Raw genomic sequence first — 20,337 nt, forward strand, 5'->3', positions numbered from 1 at the left:
AGATACTGTGCTTGTAAGGGATATTTACTCAATGTTAATTACCTTGGGTTAAGCCTCCCAGCTACTGACACGAATATGCTCCCCTCACAAAAAGTTTAAATATTTAAAATGTATAAATCAATATAAAAAAACTAACAAAAGCATGTTTGATCCATCAACCTTGACAAACACGCCTTCACAAAGGTCTGCCATGTTCAAAATTGGGATTCTTGGTTTCTTTAGGATTTCAGTCAGGAATGTAATAATGGGGGAAGGTTGGCCTGTGGCCTTCCCTTTTCTCTTGCCACCTCCCACCCTGTCCTGAATCCTGAGTGGCCTCCACACACATGTGTGGACCAGCCTGCCTGTTCAAACTCAATTCACACCTCCAGGAATGCTCTTGGTCACGTCTCAGGGCAGCACGGGTGGCCCAAAGAAAGATGGAACTAGGAAAGGGGTCCCTGTAGATCATGAGGTAGCACTGAGGCCATTTGGGAATTTCGGGGTGTAAGATGCCCTAGAGTAGTCAAAAACAGGGATGATGGATTTTTTTTAATGCTTATTTATTTTTGAGACAGACAGAGAGAAAGAAAGAAGAGAGAGCAGGGGAGAGGCAAAAGGAGAGGGAGACAGAGAATCCCAAGCTGTCAGCTCAGAGCCTGCTGCGGGGCTAGAACTCACAAGTCGTGAGATCATGACCTGAGCCGAAACCAAGAGTCCAACACCAGCCAGGCGCCCCAAGGGATGAAAAGTTTTTTAATGTATCAAGGTGACCAGGCTGAATTCAATTTCCCAGAATCCCTTTCCTGTGGTTTTTGAGGGAGATTTAGTGCAGGGAAGGAAACAGCAGCCGCGTTGTTAAGTACCCCCCACGGTTGCTAATCTTCTAGTTCACCTCACGCCCATGAGGCAGCATCCTGAGAGCTCCCCCGACCCCTGCCCCCGCTGCTCCTCCTTCAGACTCTCTGAACTTTAGTTCAGGTGAGTGTGTTTTAGTTCTGTGACAAGGGATCCTGGCTCCTGCAGGACACCCGTACCCATAGGTCAGAGCCAACACAGGTTTCCGTGTGTCCTCACGGGTTCCAGCTCATGCTGTGGATTCTGGCTGCCTCTTGATCGTCCCCCTTTACATCCATCCTCCCTTATTGACTGAGTGTCCTGTGGACTCCAAGCTGTGACACCAGACAGAGGTGCTTAGTCACTCCCACAACTGTGCAGAGGCAAATCCCCATGAAGAATCTCCCTCCCTCCACTGCTCCCCGCCTCTATATATGTATGTGTGTGTGCATGTCTGTGTGTGTGCATGTGTGTGTGTGTGCGTGTGTGTAGGTACGTACGTCCCCTAGTGATTCTGCTTCCCAGATTGAAACCTAATTCAAAGGTGTGGGCTCTTGGTAAGTACATCGCCTTGGCCATGTGGACCCCTTGCCCTATGGGATGTGTGTGTGCATGTCTCTGTGTGTGTGTGTGTGTGTGTGTGTGTGTGTGTGTAGGCACATACGTCCCCTAGTGATTCTGCTTCCCAGATTGAAACCTAATTCAAAGGTGTGTGCTCTTGGTAAGTACATCACCTTGGCCTTGTGGACCCCTTGCCCTATGGGACGGGCATAGCTGGAGCAGGGCAATCCTTTAACATCTGGCACTCAGGTTGGGGTCTCAGGTGCCCAGGAGTAAGGGGACTGCTGAACCCAGGGCAAGAGGAGAGAAGGTACCTGGAAGAAGGTAGGGTGGTCAGGGGAGGCCTTTGAGCTGTCACATGACGGTTCAAAGAATCTTCCAGAAGGAGGCTAGGATAAAACTCTGCATCCAGAAAGCCTGGTGTGTCCTGGGACAGCTGGAAGGCCAGTGTGGCTGAGCTGAGATGCTCGGAGGTAAGGGTGGAGGCAGGCAGCATCCAGACATGATGGTGCCATGGGCTCCGCCAAGGAGGTTAGACTAATTCCAGGTGTGAGCGGAAGCTACTGGGAGGTTGTTTTTTTTTTTTAATTAAAAAAAAAATTTTTTTTTTAACGTTTATTGATTTTTGAGACAGAGACAGAGCATGAACGGGGAAGGGTCAGAGAGAGAGGAAGACACAGAATCTGAAACAGGCTCCAGGCTCTGATCTGTCAGCACACAGGCCAACGCGAGGCTCGAACTCACAGACCGCGAGATCATGACCTGAGCCGAAGTCAGGCAGTTAACCGACTGAGCCACCTAGGCGCCCCCGCTACTGGGAGGTTTTGAATATAGGAATGACACAATCGAAGAAAGGTTTTAGAAACACTGCTCTAACTGCTCTGCGGATATTGGACAGAAGAGTAAAGCGTATACCAGGCCTCTTGTATGTGCACCCCACACCCACCCTCCAGGAGCCCCCCTCCTGCTCTGCCTCAGCTGGGCTCTCTTCCCTTCTCATTCTAGCTGGGTCAACCCGTGGGAGGTGTATGTCCCTCAGGGAGGCAGTATTTCTCCTGTCACTTTCCCTGGGGGAAGGGGAGTCACCGTTGGCTGCATGCTTCTGTGTAGCGAGATCTCCACTGGTTCTGGTTTTTTTTAAATTTACACCCAAGTTAGTTAGCATATAGTGCGACAATGATTTCAGGGGTAGAGTCCAGTCATTCACTCCCCACAAATAACACCCAGCGTTCATCCCAACAAGTGTCCTCCTTACTGCCCCTTGTCCATCTAGCCCATTGCCACCCACAGCCTCTCCAGCAACCCTCTGTTTGTTCTCTATATTTAAGAGTCTCTTATGTTTTGTCCCCCTCCCTGTTTTTATATTATTTTTGCGTCTCTTCCCTTATGTTCATCTGTTTTGTATCCTAAATTCCACATATGCGTGAAGTCATACATTTGTCTTTCTCTGAAAGACATAATACGCTCTAGTTCCATCCACATTGTTGCAAATGGCAAGATTTCATTCTTGATTGCCGAGTAATACTCCATTGCAGATATATACCACATCTTCTTTATCCATTCATCCATCGATGGACATTTGGGCTCTTTCCATACTTTGGCTATTGTCGATAGTGCTGCTATAAACATGGGGGTGTATGTGTCCTTTCAAAACAGCACACCTGTATCCCGTGGAGAAATGCCTAGTAGTGCAATTGCTGGGTCGTAGGGTAGTTCTACTTTTAATTTTCTGAGGAACCTCCATACTGTTTTCCAGAGTGGCTGCACCAGCTTGCATTCCCACCAGGAGTACAAAAGAGTTCCTATTTCTCCGAATCCTCGCCAACATCTGTTGTTGTCTGAGTTGTTCATTTTAGCCATTCTGATTGGTTCCACTCGTTCTAACCCAGGTTACTATACTGTCCCTAGGTCCCCCTCACCCTGTTCAAGGTTCCCAAACTCTCCTCAACTTATCCTAATTTAAGGGGACCCACTGTTTTATCTTTGTATTCTGACTGATACAGAATTACAGCACAGTCCCCTCTATTTTATTCAGAACGCTCCCCATCATTCAATGACTAAGGCTCTATGCCTCATTTCTTCTCTCCTTAGAGTGAGCTCTGTCCTAGGATGCTCTTCAAATCCACGGCCTCCAGGTTGGTCCTCATAGGCTTCAGAAAACAGTCTAGATGTGCCTGCACCCCAGCAGTGGGCAGAATAAGGCTGTGATGTAAGCTGAAATCCCACTACTGTTAAGTATGTGAAGTCCTGCTGAGGTAAGTCTGGTCATGGGGAAGCATTCTCCACCAGTAGCAACCTCAGGGACAATGGGAATCCACGTGGTAATACACAGTGCTGTATGACATCCTAGTGTTACCATGTCAGATGCAAACGAATCAATGTGGTCCACGCGGTAATACACAGTGTCATATGAGATCCTCCTGTTACCACGTCAGACACAAATGGCGTAACCTTGTTTCTCATTGGTGGGGCTCGGGAAATTTGGTTTTACTTTTCCACTAATGTAAACAAACCTGTAAATTTAACTCACATGTTTAAAAAAAAAATCAATCAACACTAAAAATATAACACTATAGTTAATTTACATGGACAAGAACAATTTTTGTTAGAAATTATCAAAGCTATACTAAAGAAAACACCTCTGACTTTTCTTTTTTTCAATCTAAAAGTGCATTTTGGGATTAATGTAAATAAAGCATATTTTATATTATTTTAACCTTCTGATCTCTTTATTCTGGTCAGGCTCCTGTGTTCAATACCATCATTGTGTCTGATCATGAATTATTGACAAAGTTCATTAAAAAACTAAATTTGCTTTGCACGATGACAAATGACCTATTTCAGGTTCATTATCACTTCCATTTACAAAACGCTTCCTTCCACTTCTTTTGTGAGAAATCAACTATTTATAGTATTAGAGCCTCTCTTTAAAGTTTTTATTTGTATCTATTTTATTTTCAAACATTCTAAATCAAGAGAATATTATAATAACCCCCAACGTAATGTCACCTGTTTAATAATTGACGTTTAGCCACATTTGTACCATCTGTTATGCATATTTGATAAAGTATTTAAAACAAGTCCCAGACATCATGATACTTCTACTTTTTTTTAAAATTTTTTAAATGTTTTATTTATTTTTGAGACAGAGAGAGACAGAGCGTGAGCAGGGGAGGGGCAGAGAGAGAGGGAGACACAGAATCTGAAGCAGGCTCCAGGCTCTGAGCTGTCAGCACAGAACCGCGAGAGGCTGACGCGGGGCTCAAACTCACGAACCGCACGATCATGACCTGAGCCGAAGTCGGACGTTTAACTGGCTGAGCCACCCAGGCGCCCCTACATCTACTTTTTTTGATGTTTATTTATTTTATTTGAGAGAGAAAGAGAGAGAGAGAGAGAGAGAGAGAGAGGGAGAATGTGAGTGGGGGAGGGGCAGAGAGAGAGGAAGACAGAGGATCTGAGGTTGGCTCAGTGCTGACAGTAGTGAGCCTGATGTGGGGCTCAAACCCACCAACTGTGAGATTATGACCTGAGCTGAAGTTGGACACAACCAACTGAGCCACCCAGGCGCCCCTTCAGTGTACATCGTCTCAAAAGTGACATTTCAGGGTGCCTGGGCGGCTCAGTTGGTTAAGCCTCTGACTCTTAACTTCAGCTCAGGTCGTGATCCCAGGGTCATGAGATTGAGCCTTGCACTGTCAGCACAGAGCCAGTTTGGGATTCTCTCTCTTCCTCTGCCCTCCCTTTCTCTCTTCCTCTCAAAATAAATAAATAAACATTTTTAAAAAATGACATTTAAGGGGCACCTGGGTGGCTCAGTCAGTTGAGCGTCCGACTTCGGCTCAGGTCATGATCTCACAGTTCGTGAGTTCAAGCCCCGCGTCGGGCTCTGTGCTGCCGGAGCTTGCTTCGGATTCTGTGTGTGTCTCTCTCTCTGCCCCTACCCCACTTGCACTCTCTCAAAAATAAATAAAACGTTAAAAGAAAAAATGACATTTAATTACATAACCAGAATCCTATTATTGCTTCACAAAAGTAATAATAATTCTGTAATTATCATCAAATACCCAATCCATATTGAAATTTTTCTGATGCGCCCCCAAATACCTGTCTCCGGTCAGTTTGTGTGAATGGGGATCTGGTACTCCACATGCTGCGTTTGGTTAAGCTTTGAACTGGAAGCTCTTACAGGAAAACGTATTGTTCCTCCTGTCAAGTATGCGAGGATCTTTGACCTTTTATAATAATGATTTCATAGGCTGTGGAGACAGTTCATACAGATGCAGCTAAAGCCTTTTTAAGGCCATTGGATGCTTGAACTTGGTTTATCTTGTTTGGAGAAAGCATTCACAGGCCCAGAGGGGTTCTCGATGGTCTTACAAATGCTGCCTTACAATCCTATTTTTGGAAACACATTTGTCCGCTGACACTGTGGACAGGATTTCCTCCACAAAAGCATGGGATTTTCTTGTTTAAAAAGGGACACTGGGGGCGCCTGGGTGGCGCAGTCGGTTAAGCGTCCGACTTCGGCTCAGGTCATGATCTCGCGGTCCGTGAGTTCGAGCCCCGTGTCGGGCTCTGTCCTGACCGCTCGGAGCCTGGAGCCTGTTTCCGATTCTGTGTCTCCCTCTCTCTGTGCCCCTCCCCCGTTCATGCTCTGTCTCTCTCTGTCCCAAAATAAATAAAAAACGTTGAAAAAAAAAAAAAACCTGATGTTAAAAAGGGACACTCATTTTCAGAGCTGTATTTCTTCCATTTGTCCAGGATTTTGACAAAATCTTCAGGACATAGTTTCTAAAGTTACCAAGCCGTACCTACAGTGATACCTAGAAAGCAAGCCAGCAAGCGGGCTTCATCTGGAACCCCAACTCCCCGTAGCTCCCACCAACGCACTTTTTCCTGGAGAAAGACTTTGCACAGTATTGTTTCCTTCCATCTTACACACTTTCCAGGAGTGTGCGACCCAGGCAAGGATCTACGTTAAGTGTTTAACAAGGCCCCCAGGAGGTTAGGAGTCATAGTTCAAGGGAGTGGATAGGTATCCCGAATCTTCTAGTGAAGCAAAAAAAGGTCTTTTCACTTCCACGAAGAGGGAAATATTCTTTAAGTTACAGCTGCCTCTAACGGACTCCAAACAAAGTTAATTTGCACTTCCCCAATGGAATTTTCACTAGTTGTCAGTCTTGGTGTTAACCTGACTGAAAGAAAACTTAAAATATACATCACTACGTGTTTGCTGACCAGAGCACTGTTCCGACTGAACATCCCAATAAGGCCGGGGGATAAGGTAGGAGGGAGAAAAAGTTGGACAAGGGCTGATGACTTTATAAATCCTCTACACTATCTAATATTTGAACAGTGTGAGAGTGTAGCATATGCAGGTCACAAGCCAAGAAACAGACAAATGTCCCTGCAGAAGGAAGCAGGCTAGGGCAATGGGGTAACCCAAGTGGCCTGGGGAAAGTAGTAATGAGCAGAGCACCAAAGACAAGCATTCCAGCCCCAAACTTCTTTCTCCTTGAGATACTCATCCTCTCCTTCTGTGTCACTGAGTGAATGTTCTGGGACCTTCTGCTTCTGGGACAGGACACTTTGTATATGACCCATAGGTGACAAGATGGTTCAAAAGGATCTCCACTCATCACTCCATGTTTTCCAGACTATTTCTTTATGTTTCATAGACTGTGCTTCCTTCACACACCCCCTCCCCAGCACGCCCCCTCCCCTGAAAAGCAACACTTGCACAATGTGCAGAAGGTATGGAACAGCCCCGACTTGGTCCCCTCCATGCTTGTTCTAGGAGCTCCTCGTTCCTACTTAGGCTGCTTCCTGTGGTTGCTTAGACGTGGGTCACATCTAGAAGAGAAATGGCAGGCAGGATCATAGGGACAGGAATCTGACTGAATGATCTCACACTTAAAAGTGATACAGAGGGGGCACCTGGCTGGCTCACTCGGAAGAGCGTGTGGCTCTTGATCTCAGGGTCGTGAGTTCGAGCCCCACATTGGGTGTGGCGATTACTTAAATACCTAAACTTTCGAAAAGTGACATAGGGGAAAAAATCAGCAAATATTTTTCTGCCAAATGAAAAAAAACCTCTCTTCTGGGGGAAATTGCAACAGCAGAATAAGCATGATGAGATGGGGAAGTTCACTACCAATCCCACCACACCCAAGACCAGAAAATTTTAGGTTCCATCCACAGCCTCCCTCCCTCCTCAGTGCCATTGACTCCCTGACCCCCTACTTCATGATCCCAGTCTTCCTCTCCCTCCTCCACTCTGCTGGCCACCCATTCCCCCCTGCATACCCATGTCTTCTGCCCAGTTGACTCAGCCATTTCTTCAGTCTGTGAACACTTGTGGTTCCTTGTCTCTATCAGTGGTCCCTCCCCTCCAACACACACACACACACACACACTCCGACTTTAACTGGACCCGAGTTTGCTTACAAGACAAGCGATTGCTTGCTGCTCTGTGTGCTTAGCCAGTCCTGGGAGGCAGAACAAGAGGGCCATGCACAAAGGTGTCAAGGTGGCCATTTTTCATGACGCATACAAAGCTCATCTAGAGAGAGAGAAGACTAAATTAAGCACACAGAGACAGATGAAAGTACACAGGGCTGAAAGGAAACAAGGCAGTAATTTGAATTCTTGACTTTCCAGACTCTGGCCACAGCCCTTCATGAGGCCTGTGGTATTTATCTCCCCAAGGAGATGTGTTCTTCTAACACACTCCTCTTTTTGCTGCAGCCAGTTTGAGTTTCTTGCAGCCCAGTGACTCCTGATTAAGATATTCTCTTTCCTTGCTTGGCAAACTACCCCTGAGCCATTAGGCTCCAGCTCAAATGTCTTTTCTAGTGTGAGGCCTCCCTCAGGATGGAAATTACTGTTTCCCCACCAAACTGGTTCACACAACCAGGAAAGTGTGGCCCACCTTGGATGGCGTCTGGCTATTCCTCCCTTACCCTGGAACCCCTTGTTTCTGAGTCCTTATCAGCGATGATGTCGGTTTCTGAGTCCCCAGCAGAGACAATGTTTGTTTCTTTTTTTTGAATTAAATTATTATTATTATTTATTTATTTAGAGAGAGCACAAGCAGAGGAGGGGAAGAGGGAGAGGGAAGGAGAGAATCTCAAGTAAGCTCCATACTCAGCACATTGCCTGATGCGCTGATCTCGCAACCCTGGGATCATGACCTGAGCTGAAACCAAGAATTGGACACTTAACCAACTGAGCCACCCAGATGCTCCAACAATGTCCATTTCTGAGTCCCCAGTGAAGTCAGTGCTTGTTTCTGAGTCCCTAGCAGAGACAATGTCTGTTTCTGAATCTCCAGCAATTCCCACAAATACTTCATGTGCCAGCTGCTCAGATAAATGAGTGGCTTCGGGGCACCTGGGTGGCACAGTCGGTTAAGCGTCCGACTTCAGCCAGGTCACGATCTCGCGGTCCGTGAGTTCAAGCCCCGCGTCAGGCTCTGGGCTGATGGCTCAGAGCCTGGAGCCTGTTTCTGATTCTGTGTCTCCCTCTCTCTCTGCCCCTCCCCCATTCATGCTCTGTCTCTCTCTGTCTCAAAAATAAATAAAACGTTAAAAAAAAAATTTAAATGAGTGGCTTCATTAATAAATGGGTGGTGGGGGGGGAGGGGCTTTCCATTTTCTATCAATGATCTCTCTAGAATCAAAACCAAAGTGCTCTGATTCCCCTATACTTACCCACACAACTTCCAACTTGAAGTCTTTGCAGAGGGTTACATTCCTTGGGAAAGGCCTATGTTTTGTTTTGGCTTCTCCTCACCTTGTTTTGTTTTGGTTTTGTCTAGTTCCAAACCATTCCTGAGCTCATGTTTGGGAACGAAGGCTATACAGCAGCCAGGAATGATCCCTCTGCCCTCACATTGCAGGCTGTGGCCAATGTGACTTACCAAGCTACTGTCAACCCATTCCCGGATGCCAGTCTGGGCATGTGCCGTTCCAGAATCAGCCCAGCTCTGACCTCCTGAATCTCTGTGTGAGAGAAGACCAGGAATCGCTGTTTCAACAGGCTCCAAAGAACAGTCAGCCATTGGGGCGCCTGGGTGGCTCAGTCGGTTGAGCGTCCGACTTCAGCCCAGGTCATGATCTCGCGGTCCGTGGGTTCGAGCCCCACGTCGGGCTCTGTGCTGACAGCTCAGTGCCCGGAGCCTGTTTCAGATTCTGTGTCTCCCTCTCTCTCTGACCCTCCCCTGTTCATGCTCTGTTTCTCTCTGTCCCAAAAATAAATAAACATTAAAAAAAAATTAAAAAAAAAAAAAAGAACAGTCAGCGAGGTCTGGGACCCTTGGCTAGGTCACTGTGCTTATGAAGGTGAGTTATGGGTCTGTGCATCGAGAGAGATCTCAGATTGTGTTCCGCTCAGCCACTGGCCCTGCTCAGAAGAGGGCAGGGCAAGAGGACACCCTGATCCAACCTGAAGTAGAGATGAAGGCTTCCATCCAGTATTGTCTTCTACTTCAGGTTCTCCTCAGCAGCTGCCACAGTCCACTCCCAGATCGTTTTCACCATCTGATTTCTCTCCGGACCGGACCGACCCTCCAGCATTGCCCCAGGAGCTTCCCTCGTTCTCCCGCCTCCGTGTTCCTGCAGTCCCGGAGCTCCACATAGATTGCACTTCCACAGAGATGCGTATCAAACCTCTGTCCTTCCCTCCACAACAGCAGCAGCAGTAGTAACAATAACAGTTACCATTGGCTGAGTATTTCTTGTGTATGTGCCAATCGCCAAGCCAGGCATTCTGCACACATTATCTCACTTCTTCCTCACAACAGCTCTGTGAAACAGATATTATCGTAGCCACTTTACATGCAAGGGCTCCTGGCTTGAATATCCACAGGAAATACTGCAAGAAAGTTACAGAAGTGGAAAACAGACCGCACTCAGTCGGACACCAAAGTCTGCTTTTCCTACGATGCCACAGTGAGCCCAATGTTCTCTGCAAATTCTACCCCCTACATCCTAGGTCACTGCCATGAAGAAAACTGTTTTCTCTGTTATCTCCCACAGTATTCTGTGACTCTTGTGGAAGATACCTTATGCATTAAACTGTAAAACATAATCCTAACAGACTTATTTATAATGCTTATCTTTTGTGCCAGAAAAATACAGATGAGTCAGGACAAATCTGAGGAAAGCATTCACATACATGTTTCAATGGGTATGTGCATTCAGATCCCAGGGCCACCACACGCCAGACATGTGACCTTGAACAAGTTACCTAAATTTTCTCCTTAGTTTTTACTGATCAGTATAATGACAGATAACGGTAATAATGTAAAAATTATTATTTTTAACAATATAATAGGGTTATTGTGAGCATTAAATAATAGAACTGTGTTTGGTAAGTAGTCAATGTTTCCTAGATGTTTGCTATTGTTAACTATTGCAAAATATAAATGTTATTGTAGCAGATGGCTTGGAGCCCTTCTGCTGAGGAAACAACTCACTGTGTTTTCTGTCTACTAACTATCCACTGAATACTTTTGTACCACAAATGTAGGGAAGGTTTTCCCCTCCCCAAGCAATTCTTTAGTTTTCAAGGGATACAGATTGGATGTCTTACAACTGAACTCAATATTGACACTATCCGTCTGGATTTAGTGTCAGATCCCGCAGGTGAAGGACTGAATCCTACAAGACTGCCTTCTACCACCTCAGACAGCAATTACAACCATTGTTCTCATGACCCCCTCCTCCATTTGATAATTTGCTCGAGCAGCTCACAGAACTCAGGAAAACAGTTTACGGTTGACCCTTGGACAACACAGGTTTGAAATGCAAGGATCCACTTGTATGTGGATTTTTTTCAATACATACAGTACAGTACTATAAATGTATTTTCTCTTCCTTATGATTTTAATAACATTTTCTTTTCTCTAGCTGACTTTATTAGAAGAATACAGTATATAATACATATAATGTACAAAATATGTGTTAGTCAATTATATGTGTTATCAGTAAGGCTTCTGATCAGTTCCTGGCTATTAGTAGTTATGTTTTTTGGGGAGTCAAAAGTTATATGTGAATTTTTGGCCGTGCAGGGGTTCAGCACCCCCAACACCCACCTTGTTCAAGGATCAACCGTACTTATTAGATTACTGATTCATTTTAAAAGGATACAACTCAGGAACAGGCAGATGGAGGAGATGCATGGGGCAAGGTGTGTGGGCAGCGTTGTGGATCTCCCATGCTGTCTCAGGGGACACCACCCTCCTAGCACCTCTGCGAGCTCACCAGTGGGGGAAGCTTCCCAAACTTCATTTTTTTTTTACGTTTATTTATTAATTTGAGAGAAATTGAAAGCATGTGCACACAAGTGGGAGAGGAGCAGAGAGAGAGAGATAGAGAATTTCAAGCAGGCTCTGCACTGTCAGCACAGAGCCTGACACGGGGCTCAATCCCACAAACTGTGAGATCATGACCTGAGCCAAAATCAAGAGTCAGACACTTAACCAACTGAGCTACCCAGGCACCCGCCCCCCCCCCCTTTTTTTAACGGAGGCTTCATTGTGTAGGCGCGATTGATTAAATCATTGACCATTGGTGATTGATTCAACCCTCCGGCCCCTCTCCCCTCCCCTGAGTTAGGGGTGATGGGAAATAGAGCTGAAAGTTCCAATCCAGTCACATGGTTGGCTCCCTTGGTAACCTTGGTAACCAGTCCCATCCTGTGGCTGTTCAAATATCACCTCAACTCACTGGAGTTGATGTTAATGCTCTGGAGCTACTTCAGGAATGAATGACGAAACCTCCAACATTGTAAGGAAAGATGCTCCTGGGTTCTGATCACTTAGGTAATTACAACTTTCAGGAGCTGTGAGTCAGGAACAATGGATGGACACCAAAATATATATTTATTATATGACAATGCAACACCCTTTCTAGGGGAGGCTTATTCTTTCCTGCTGCACTGGTGTGAGGCTTCCTTTGTCCAGTGAAAACTGAGAAGTGATATGTGCCACTTCTGAGCCAAAGCTTGAAGAGCCATTGTGTGGTCTGACACTTTTTCCTTTCCTTCTGCCACAAATTTAGCATTGTCCTGGAGAGGGGCTGTTTCATCAGCATAGGAGGTTGAATGCAAATGATGGCCCCAGAGTCACCACCAGGCTGTGATGGATATCACGTGAGTGAGACATAAAGCCCTGTCTTTATAAACCACTAAGATTGCTGGTCACCATGATGTCACTTAGCCTAGGCTGACAAATACAGTTGTTAAACAAGATTTATGGAAAGCCTCTTACTTAAGTATTTGTCTGCTCCATCATTCCTCTTTGGCTCTTTGTAGACCAAAGGCATTAGCAGTTTTTGCATCAAGTGGTAGCCCACTTCCAGCTGGGCTAGCTTTGGAACCACGACAGATGTTTCCAGAATCCCTGGGATATTTGCTATCAGGTATCTGCCAGTTCTTCAGAACCCATGGCATTTCCAGTTTCTAAGGTAAAGAAAGCCCTATTAACGAGCTCCTCCTAACAAAGAGCATGTGCATAAAGTGCATATACGGGGCAGACAGCAGCTGTATTAGTTAATGAAGCCAGTCTTTGGGGGTTGTAGAGACGGTTGAAAGGAACATCTGGACCAGGCTGTGCTGTCAGGGAAGTTCCACCAGCCTTTCCACAGCTCAGCTCCAGTCAGGGTTCTTCTCGGGCTAAGCCAGCTCTCACATGAGCCTTTACTTCTATGCAGCAGGCTCATGTCTCCATGAGCTACCTTCCGAGCCCTAAGCTTCTTTTTCTGACTTCCACATGGGACATTGTCTGTCTGGCTCTCAGAACTTTCCCTGATGTTGCTGGAGAAGAGCATGTGCATACTTTTGTTATTTATTTTTTATTTTATTCTTTTTTTTTCTTTCTTTTTTTTTTTTTTTTTTTTTTTTGCTGCTGTCTTCACTTAAGTAGGCAGGAATAAGAAAAACCAAGCAGAGATGCGTTAGAAAGTTCCAGATTCTCCTTAAGAAGTCCATCCAGTTAAAAATCTTAAGCTCACGGAAGGGAGTCCTGATCAATTAATCATAGTGATAGTGATGATAATGGTAACAACACCCGATGTTTGTTTCACCCTTACCCTGGTCAGATCCTGGCCCAGCAAGGTAAGTACCATCATCATCACCATTTAGAGATCAGGAAATGGAAGCAGGGAGAGGATACATGACTGGAACAAGGTCACACAGCCTGCAAGCAGCAGAGATGGGGCTTGAACCTGGGCTGCACGACCCCAGAGTGCAAGCTTTCCCTTTCTTTCTTCCTCATGTTTATCATCTGTGGATCCAGCTGTGAATGTTCCCCCCCTTCTGAAGGGACTTAATGGATGGAGCTCAATGTCAGCAACATTTCGTGTAAGTTATTGACATTCTCCATGCTGACAGAGTATATTAGCTGCTGTTCACTGACGATCTTTGCGTCTTCTCACTCACATTGGCACTTTTCCCAGGTCAATTCTATCCTTGCTGTAAGAATCTAGGAGCAGGAAAGTAGCTCAGCCTTGACACAGCCTAGAAGTGGAACCTGGAAGGTTTTAGAAACCCTGACAGTCCTCTGTTCTCTAAATGTCCTGCTCAACAGCCTCATGGCTATCCTTCTTCAGAGCAGCGTTCTGGGCCTCCTGTAACCATGAAAAATACAGCCATTCCATAGCCCTCAGGTTGATTACAGAGGGTGCCAGCCCCCATTCACAATGCTGTGATGACAACCTCACAGCTATTTTTAAATACTTTTTTTTAAAGTTTATTTATTTTCGAGAGAGAGAGAGCAGGGGGAGGGGCAGAGAGAGAAGATCCCAGGCAGGCTCCATACCATCGGTCTGGAGCCCAATTGGGGGCTCAAACCCACAAACTGTGAGATCATGACCTGAGCCAAAACCAAGAGTCGGACCCTTAACCTGCTGAGCCCCCCAGGTGCCCCGAGAATGTCACAGGTATTAACTCATTTTATCCTAATAACAACCCTATGGAGTAGGTACTTTTCCTCACCTATCACCATAATCCTTTTTTACAAACAAGGAAACCGAGGCCCCAAAGAGTTAGTACAGATTTTCTTGCTCAGAAAGGGAAGGTTCAGAATTCAAACCAGAGAGCCTGATTCCAAGGGTCACATCTGCAGTCACAACCCTTGGAATTCAAGGGGAGAGGAACCTGATGGACTCAGCTTGTGGCAGAATAGCCCAGAATATTCAGGCTCCGATGAGCTGTTCCAGGCAGGTGTGGTTCTATAGTACAATCGTGGCAGCTGAAGCCTGGAGCCAAGGAGTGAGGAGTAGGGGAAGAGGGAAGGAGAAACAGGGAATATTGCATGTCAGGCACTTACTCAAAAGGCGTCTACTGGGGCGCCTGGGTGGCTCAGTCGGTTGGACGTCTGACTTCAGCTCAGGTCATGATCTCGTGGTCTGTGAGTTCGAGCCCCGCGTCGGGCTCTGTGCTGACAGCTCAGAGCCTGGAGCCTGTTTCGGATTCTGTGTCTCCCTCTCTCTCTGACCTTCCCCCGTTCATGCTCTGTCTCTCTCTGTCTCAAAAATGAATAAATGTTAAAAAAAAAAAATTAAAAAAAAAAAGGCGTCTACTACGTCCTGTGTGGTAGGAGCTCAGATTCCCCATTTCCGCATGAACCTATTGAAGATTGATGGGGGTTAAACAGCGTGTTCCAGGCTGCATGTGAGATGAGATTCGAACACAGCCCATCTTATTCCTCAGCCTGACTTTATTACGACACACTTTCGGAAGAGGACGGCCAGGGGAGTCGAGAGAGAAGGGGTTATATGGCAGACTGTATTTTCCAAAAAGGGCTGCAAATATCACCCACCTTGCATGATCTTCTGAAAATACCAACTTTGCTATTTCCCCCATTGCAATCAGGGAACGATAGTCCTCACGTTGGGTTTGGGAGGGCTGTGTGGCTGCGGCAGAAGTGATGCCACAGGACTTGTAAAGTAAGGTCATAAAGGCTGATACAACATGTGCTCTTGAAATGCTCGCTCCTGCAGCCTAACCACCATGCTGGAAGCAAGCTCAAGGGCTACCCATGCAGAAAGACCACATGGAGGCAGAACCTTGAGACTACTTAGACACAGAGAAAAACCCAGCCTGCTCCAGCTGTTCTGACCCCCTCACGGTTCCAGCTCCAGATACCATCTGACTGCAACCTTGTGATAAAACCAGAGCCCCAACTGCTCAGGTGAGCTCTTCTGAGATTGTTTTAAGCTGCTGGGTTTTGGGGAGCTGCTGATGTGAGGTACAACAGCAATAACCAGAACAGCATATTCTGAGGAACAGAAGTCTTCACATGGAGTGAGAGCCGCTTGGAGGTGGCTCTCACTGTAAAGGGTTGTCACGTGCATGAAGAGTCCCACTCGGAGTGTCAGCGGTTGGGATTTACAGAGAGGCAGATTGGATTCTTCCGAGATCTCCTTTAACTATACAACATTAGAACCGAGTCACCCAGCAGTGAGCATGCTGCCACCACACATATTCAAGCAGAGGGGTGACCACTTTGGGGGATGTTGTAGAAGGGTCTAGAAGACCCCAAAAAGGCACTTTCTCACTCTGAGTAGATATGATTCCGAGTGAGTTCAGGCTAGACTGTTCTGAAGAATAAATGTTTAGTAAGCCCTCTTAGAAGAGGTGAGGACTAATCTGGACCTTTCAAGTTGGAGAGCAGTGGGAAAGGAAATGGAAGGAAAGACGACTCAGCAAAGAGCCCCTGGGGGCTATTTAACTAGCAGCACCCTGTTAATCATTCCCCTCACGTCTTAAGACTTCTCATCCATTTGTGGTGGGTTATGGGCATCATTTTTCTAGACCTTTCCCCAGTCACCAGCAACCCTTTTGCCTCTCCCAGTCCTCATATCCCGTTGGATGCTAAGTCATTCATTCCACTCTCTACAATACACCCTGCACCTGTTCCCCCTGCATTGTCATTGGCTTTGTTCTAGCCGTCACCACCTGTCATCAAGAGGACTACAACAGTGCTCTGAATCGTTCTTCAGGATGCTCTGAACGTGTCAGTCCCTGGCTTCCAAGCCAAAATCTTGGTTCAGTTCCCATTGCCTTTAGAATAGAGCTGAAATTTATCTTTTAATTTTTTAATTAAAATTTATTATTTTTATTACTAAAATTTTTGTAATGTTTATTCATTTCTGAGAGAGAGAGACAGAGACAGAGTGTGAGTGGGGCAGGAGCAGTGAGAGGGAGACACAGAATCCGAAATAGGCTCTAGGCTCCGAGCTGTCAGCACAGAGCCTGATGTGGGACTTGAACTCACAAACTTTAAGATCCAAAACCGAGAAATCAGAATCTTAACCAGCTGAGCCACCCAAGGACCTCTGGAGCTGAAACTTTTTTTTAGTCAGGCATTCAAGACTTTCATGACATGACAATGAATTAAAATGAAGGGTGGAGGGACATGAAACAAGAAGGGTTTGGGGAAGAGGGAAAGAGACGCTAATCCCTGTATTACTTTCCTACAGCTGCTGTTACAAATTACCACCAACTGTGTGGCTTAACCCAACAGAAATTTATTCTCTCACAGTTTTGGAGGCTACAAGTCCAAAATCAAGGTGTTGAAAAAGCTATACTCCCTGTGAAGGTTCTAGGAAAGAATCTTTCCTTGCCTCTTTCTAGCTTCTCAGAGCTTCTGGAAATTCTTGGCATTCCTTGGCTTGTGGCTTCCATCCCTCCTATCTCTGCCCTCGTTTTCACATGGGTATCTTCTCCATGTGTGGAGGCCCAAACCTCCCGGTTCTTTCTAAAGATGCCAGCCATTAGATTTAAGGTTTATCCCAGGATGACCTCATTTTAACTTGATGAATGCCTACAAAGACCCTGTTTTTCCAAATAAGGTCACATTTGCAGGTACTAGGGGATTAGAACTTGAACATATCATTGGGAGGCACTATTCAACCCTCTCTAATTCACTCTGATGGACACTAGAGAACATTGGCGTAGCATGGGGATGGAATCTTACTTGTGAAAAGGTTCTGGGTGAAGTGAAGGATTTCAGGAACAGGGGAGGTAATATTAAATAGGGTACTAGATTACCAGGAGGCAGTTTTTTTGAGTGATAGAATAGCATGCATGATCAAAGGATAAAATTTTAATCAGGAAAAAAAAAATCAGCTTGGAAGCTGGGTATAGGAGAGATTGTAGAAGGTAAAACTAGGAAGTTCAGGTTTTTTTTTTTTAATTTTATTTATTTATTTATTTATTTTAATTTTTTTTTTTTAATGTTTTATTTATTTTTGAGACAGAGAGAGACAGAGCATGAACGGGGCAGGGGCAGAGAGAGAGGGAGACACAGAATCGGAAGCAGGCTCCAGGCTCTGAGCCATCAGGCCAGAGCCCGACGCGGGGCTCGAACTCACAGACCGCGAGATCGTGACCTGAGCTGAAGTCGGATGCTTAACCGACTGAGCCACCCAGGCGCCCCAGGTTTTTTTTTTTAAATATTTATTTATTTTTGAGAGAGAACACAAACAGGGGAGGGGCAGAGAAAGAGGGAGACAGAGAAGAAGAAGCAGGTTCTAGGCTCTGAGCTGTCAGCATAGAGCCTGATGCGGGGCTTGAACCGACAAACTGGGAGATCATGACCTGAGGTGAAGTCAGAGGTTTAATGGACAACTATCCAGGCGCCCCTAGGAAGCTCAGTCTAAGAGGATGTCTGAGTAGCCAGAAAGTGAGGAGAAAGGCATAGAACTAGATGGTTGGCCCCAGGAAGTTGTTAATCTTGCCTCTCTTCTTTTTTTTTAAGTTTTATTTATGTATTTTGGAGAGACTGAGAGAGAGAGGAAGAATTCGTGGGAGAGGGGCAGAGAAAGAGGTAGAGAGAACCCCAAGCAGGCTCCACCCTCAGTGCCCTTGAACTCATGAAATATGAGATCATGACCTGAGCCGAAAATCAAGAGTTGGATGCTTAACCAATTGGGCTACCTGGGCATCCATCCCTAGCTTGCCTCTTTTGCTCAGCATTATATTCCAAGAGCCTAGAACAGTGTCTGTCACATAGTAGGTCCTCAGTACTCATTTGTTGGGTAGATGAATGGGTGGACTGAATTAGCGGACCTGGGAACATTCAGAGGTGGCCTGAATTAGTGGACTTTGCAACAGGACAGAAATAAGGAGGGGAGCCCCTGGGTGGCTCAGTTGGTTGAGCATCAGTGGGAACAGAAAAGGAAAGAAGATGACACAGGCCTTTCAGAGGTGAACTGAATTAGCGGCCCCGGGAACATTCAGGGGTGGACTGAGTTAGCGGACCCTGCAACAGGACAGAAATAAGGAGGGGAGCCCCTGGGTGGCTCAGTCCGTTGAACATCAGACTTCGGCTCAGGTTATGATCTCGCGGTTCATGAGTTCAAGTCCTGCGCGGGCTCAGTGCCGACAGCTCAGAGCCTGGAGCCTGCTTCGGATTCTGTGTCTCCCTCTCTTTTTGCTCCTCCCTGACTCACACTCTCTCAAAAAAAAATAAACAAAAGAAATTAAAAAAAAAAAAAAAAGAAATGAGCATTATTTAGAGTCAAGCCCACAACGTGGCACCTGTTGGGAGACAGTGCGGAACCTCTCTCCCCCGCTTGTTCACACGGTCTGGCATTATACCTGAACCCAGTGCTGTTTTCCCATCAGAGTGTCTGTCTACAGAACAGGACACATACATTGTTTTATTCATGCTGTGTGCATCCTCTACGGCACCGTGCGCACAGTAGGTGCCCAAGTCCTACAAATTTCAATGAACTTGTGAATGACTGAATTTCTACATTTAAGCAAAATCGAAATATTTCTCCCAGATTTAAAGTCCGAATTTAAAATTTTTTTTTCAACGTTTATTTATTTTTGGGACAGAGAGAGACAGAGCATGAACGGGGGAGAGTCAGAGAGAGAGGGAGACACAGAATCGGAAGCAGGCTGCAGGCTCCGAGCTGTCAGCACAGAGCCCGACGCGGGTCTCGAACTCACGGACCGTGAGATCATGACCTGAGCCGAAGTCGGACGCTTAACCGACCGAGCCACCCAGGCGCCCCTAAAGTCTGAATTTTAAATTTCGGTGCGCTTCAGAATTGCCTGGCACACAGTAAGCTCCCGATAAGCACTTGTTGAACCAAACAGAATCAATCAGATTCACCCAGTTCCGCCCTGGCAGCGAGGTCTGCATTTGGCAGGACGACAGAACCCATTGCTATTAAATTCTTATGTAAGAGCGAATGACCCTCCCAGCCTACTTGACGTCTCTCGCCCAGGAGAAGTGGAGGGGAAGGGAAGGGAAGGGAAGCGAGAGCGCTGTTGAGAAGCACACACTCTGTCGGCGACAGATGCACAGATTCATTTCTAGCCTCGGGCCCCCACTTGGACCCGAAAAGACCGCTGCACGGGGTGTGGGGCGGGCGGAGGGGGCGGTGTGCTGGCAGTGCGGTCGCAGCGTATTTCATTCCGTGGGTAAGGCCTGCCCACCCGGTGCGCCCTGGGGCTCCCGGTCGGCGGGTGACAGCGGCCCCCCTGGGGGACTCAAGTTCCAGGCGGTGCTCCTGGGGGTCCCCGCGGCCGCGGGTGCCGGCACAGGCTTGGCCCGGGACTCCCCAGGCCCCCGGCCCCCCCACCCCTATCCGGCCTCCCCAGCGCCCCAGGCCCCGCCGCGCGCCCCCTCCCCCGGCCCAGCCTCCCCAGCGCCCCAGTCTCCCCAGCGCCCCGGCCTCCCCAGCGCCGCAGGCCCCGCCGCGCGCCCCACCCCCTGCCAGGCCTCCCCAGCGCCCCGGACCCCGCCGAGCGCCCCCCCCGCCCCAGGCCTGGCCTCCCCAGCGCCCCGGGCCCCGGTGGGGCGGGGCGGGGCGCGGAAGATGGCGGCGCGGCCGGGCCCGGGGCGGGCGCGAGGGGCGGCGGCGCGGCGCGCTCGGCTGGGCCGGCGCGGCTAGAGCGGCGCCTGGGCCCGGCCGCGCGGCCTCCTCCCGCCCGCGC

The sequence above is a fragment of the Prionailurus viverrinus genome, chromosome B2 (assembly GCF_022837055.1).
Source record: "Prionailurus viverrinus isolate Anna chromosome B2, UM_Priviv_1.0, whole genome shotgun sequence".
NCBI classification, from domain to species: Eukaryota; Metazoa; Chordata; class Mammalia; order Carnivora; family Felidae; genus Prionailurus; species Prionailurus viverrinus.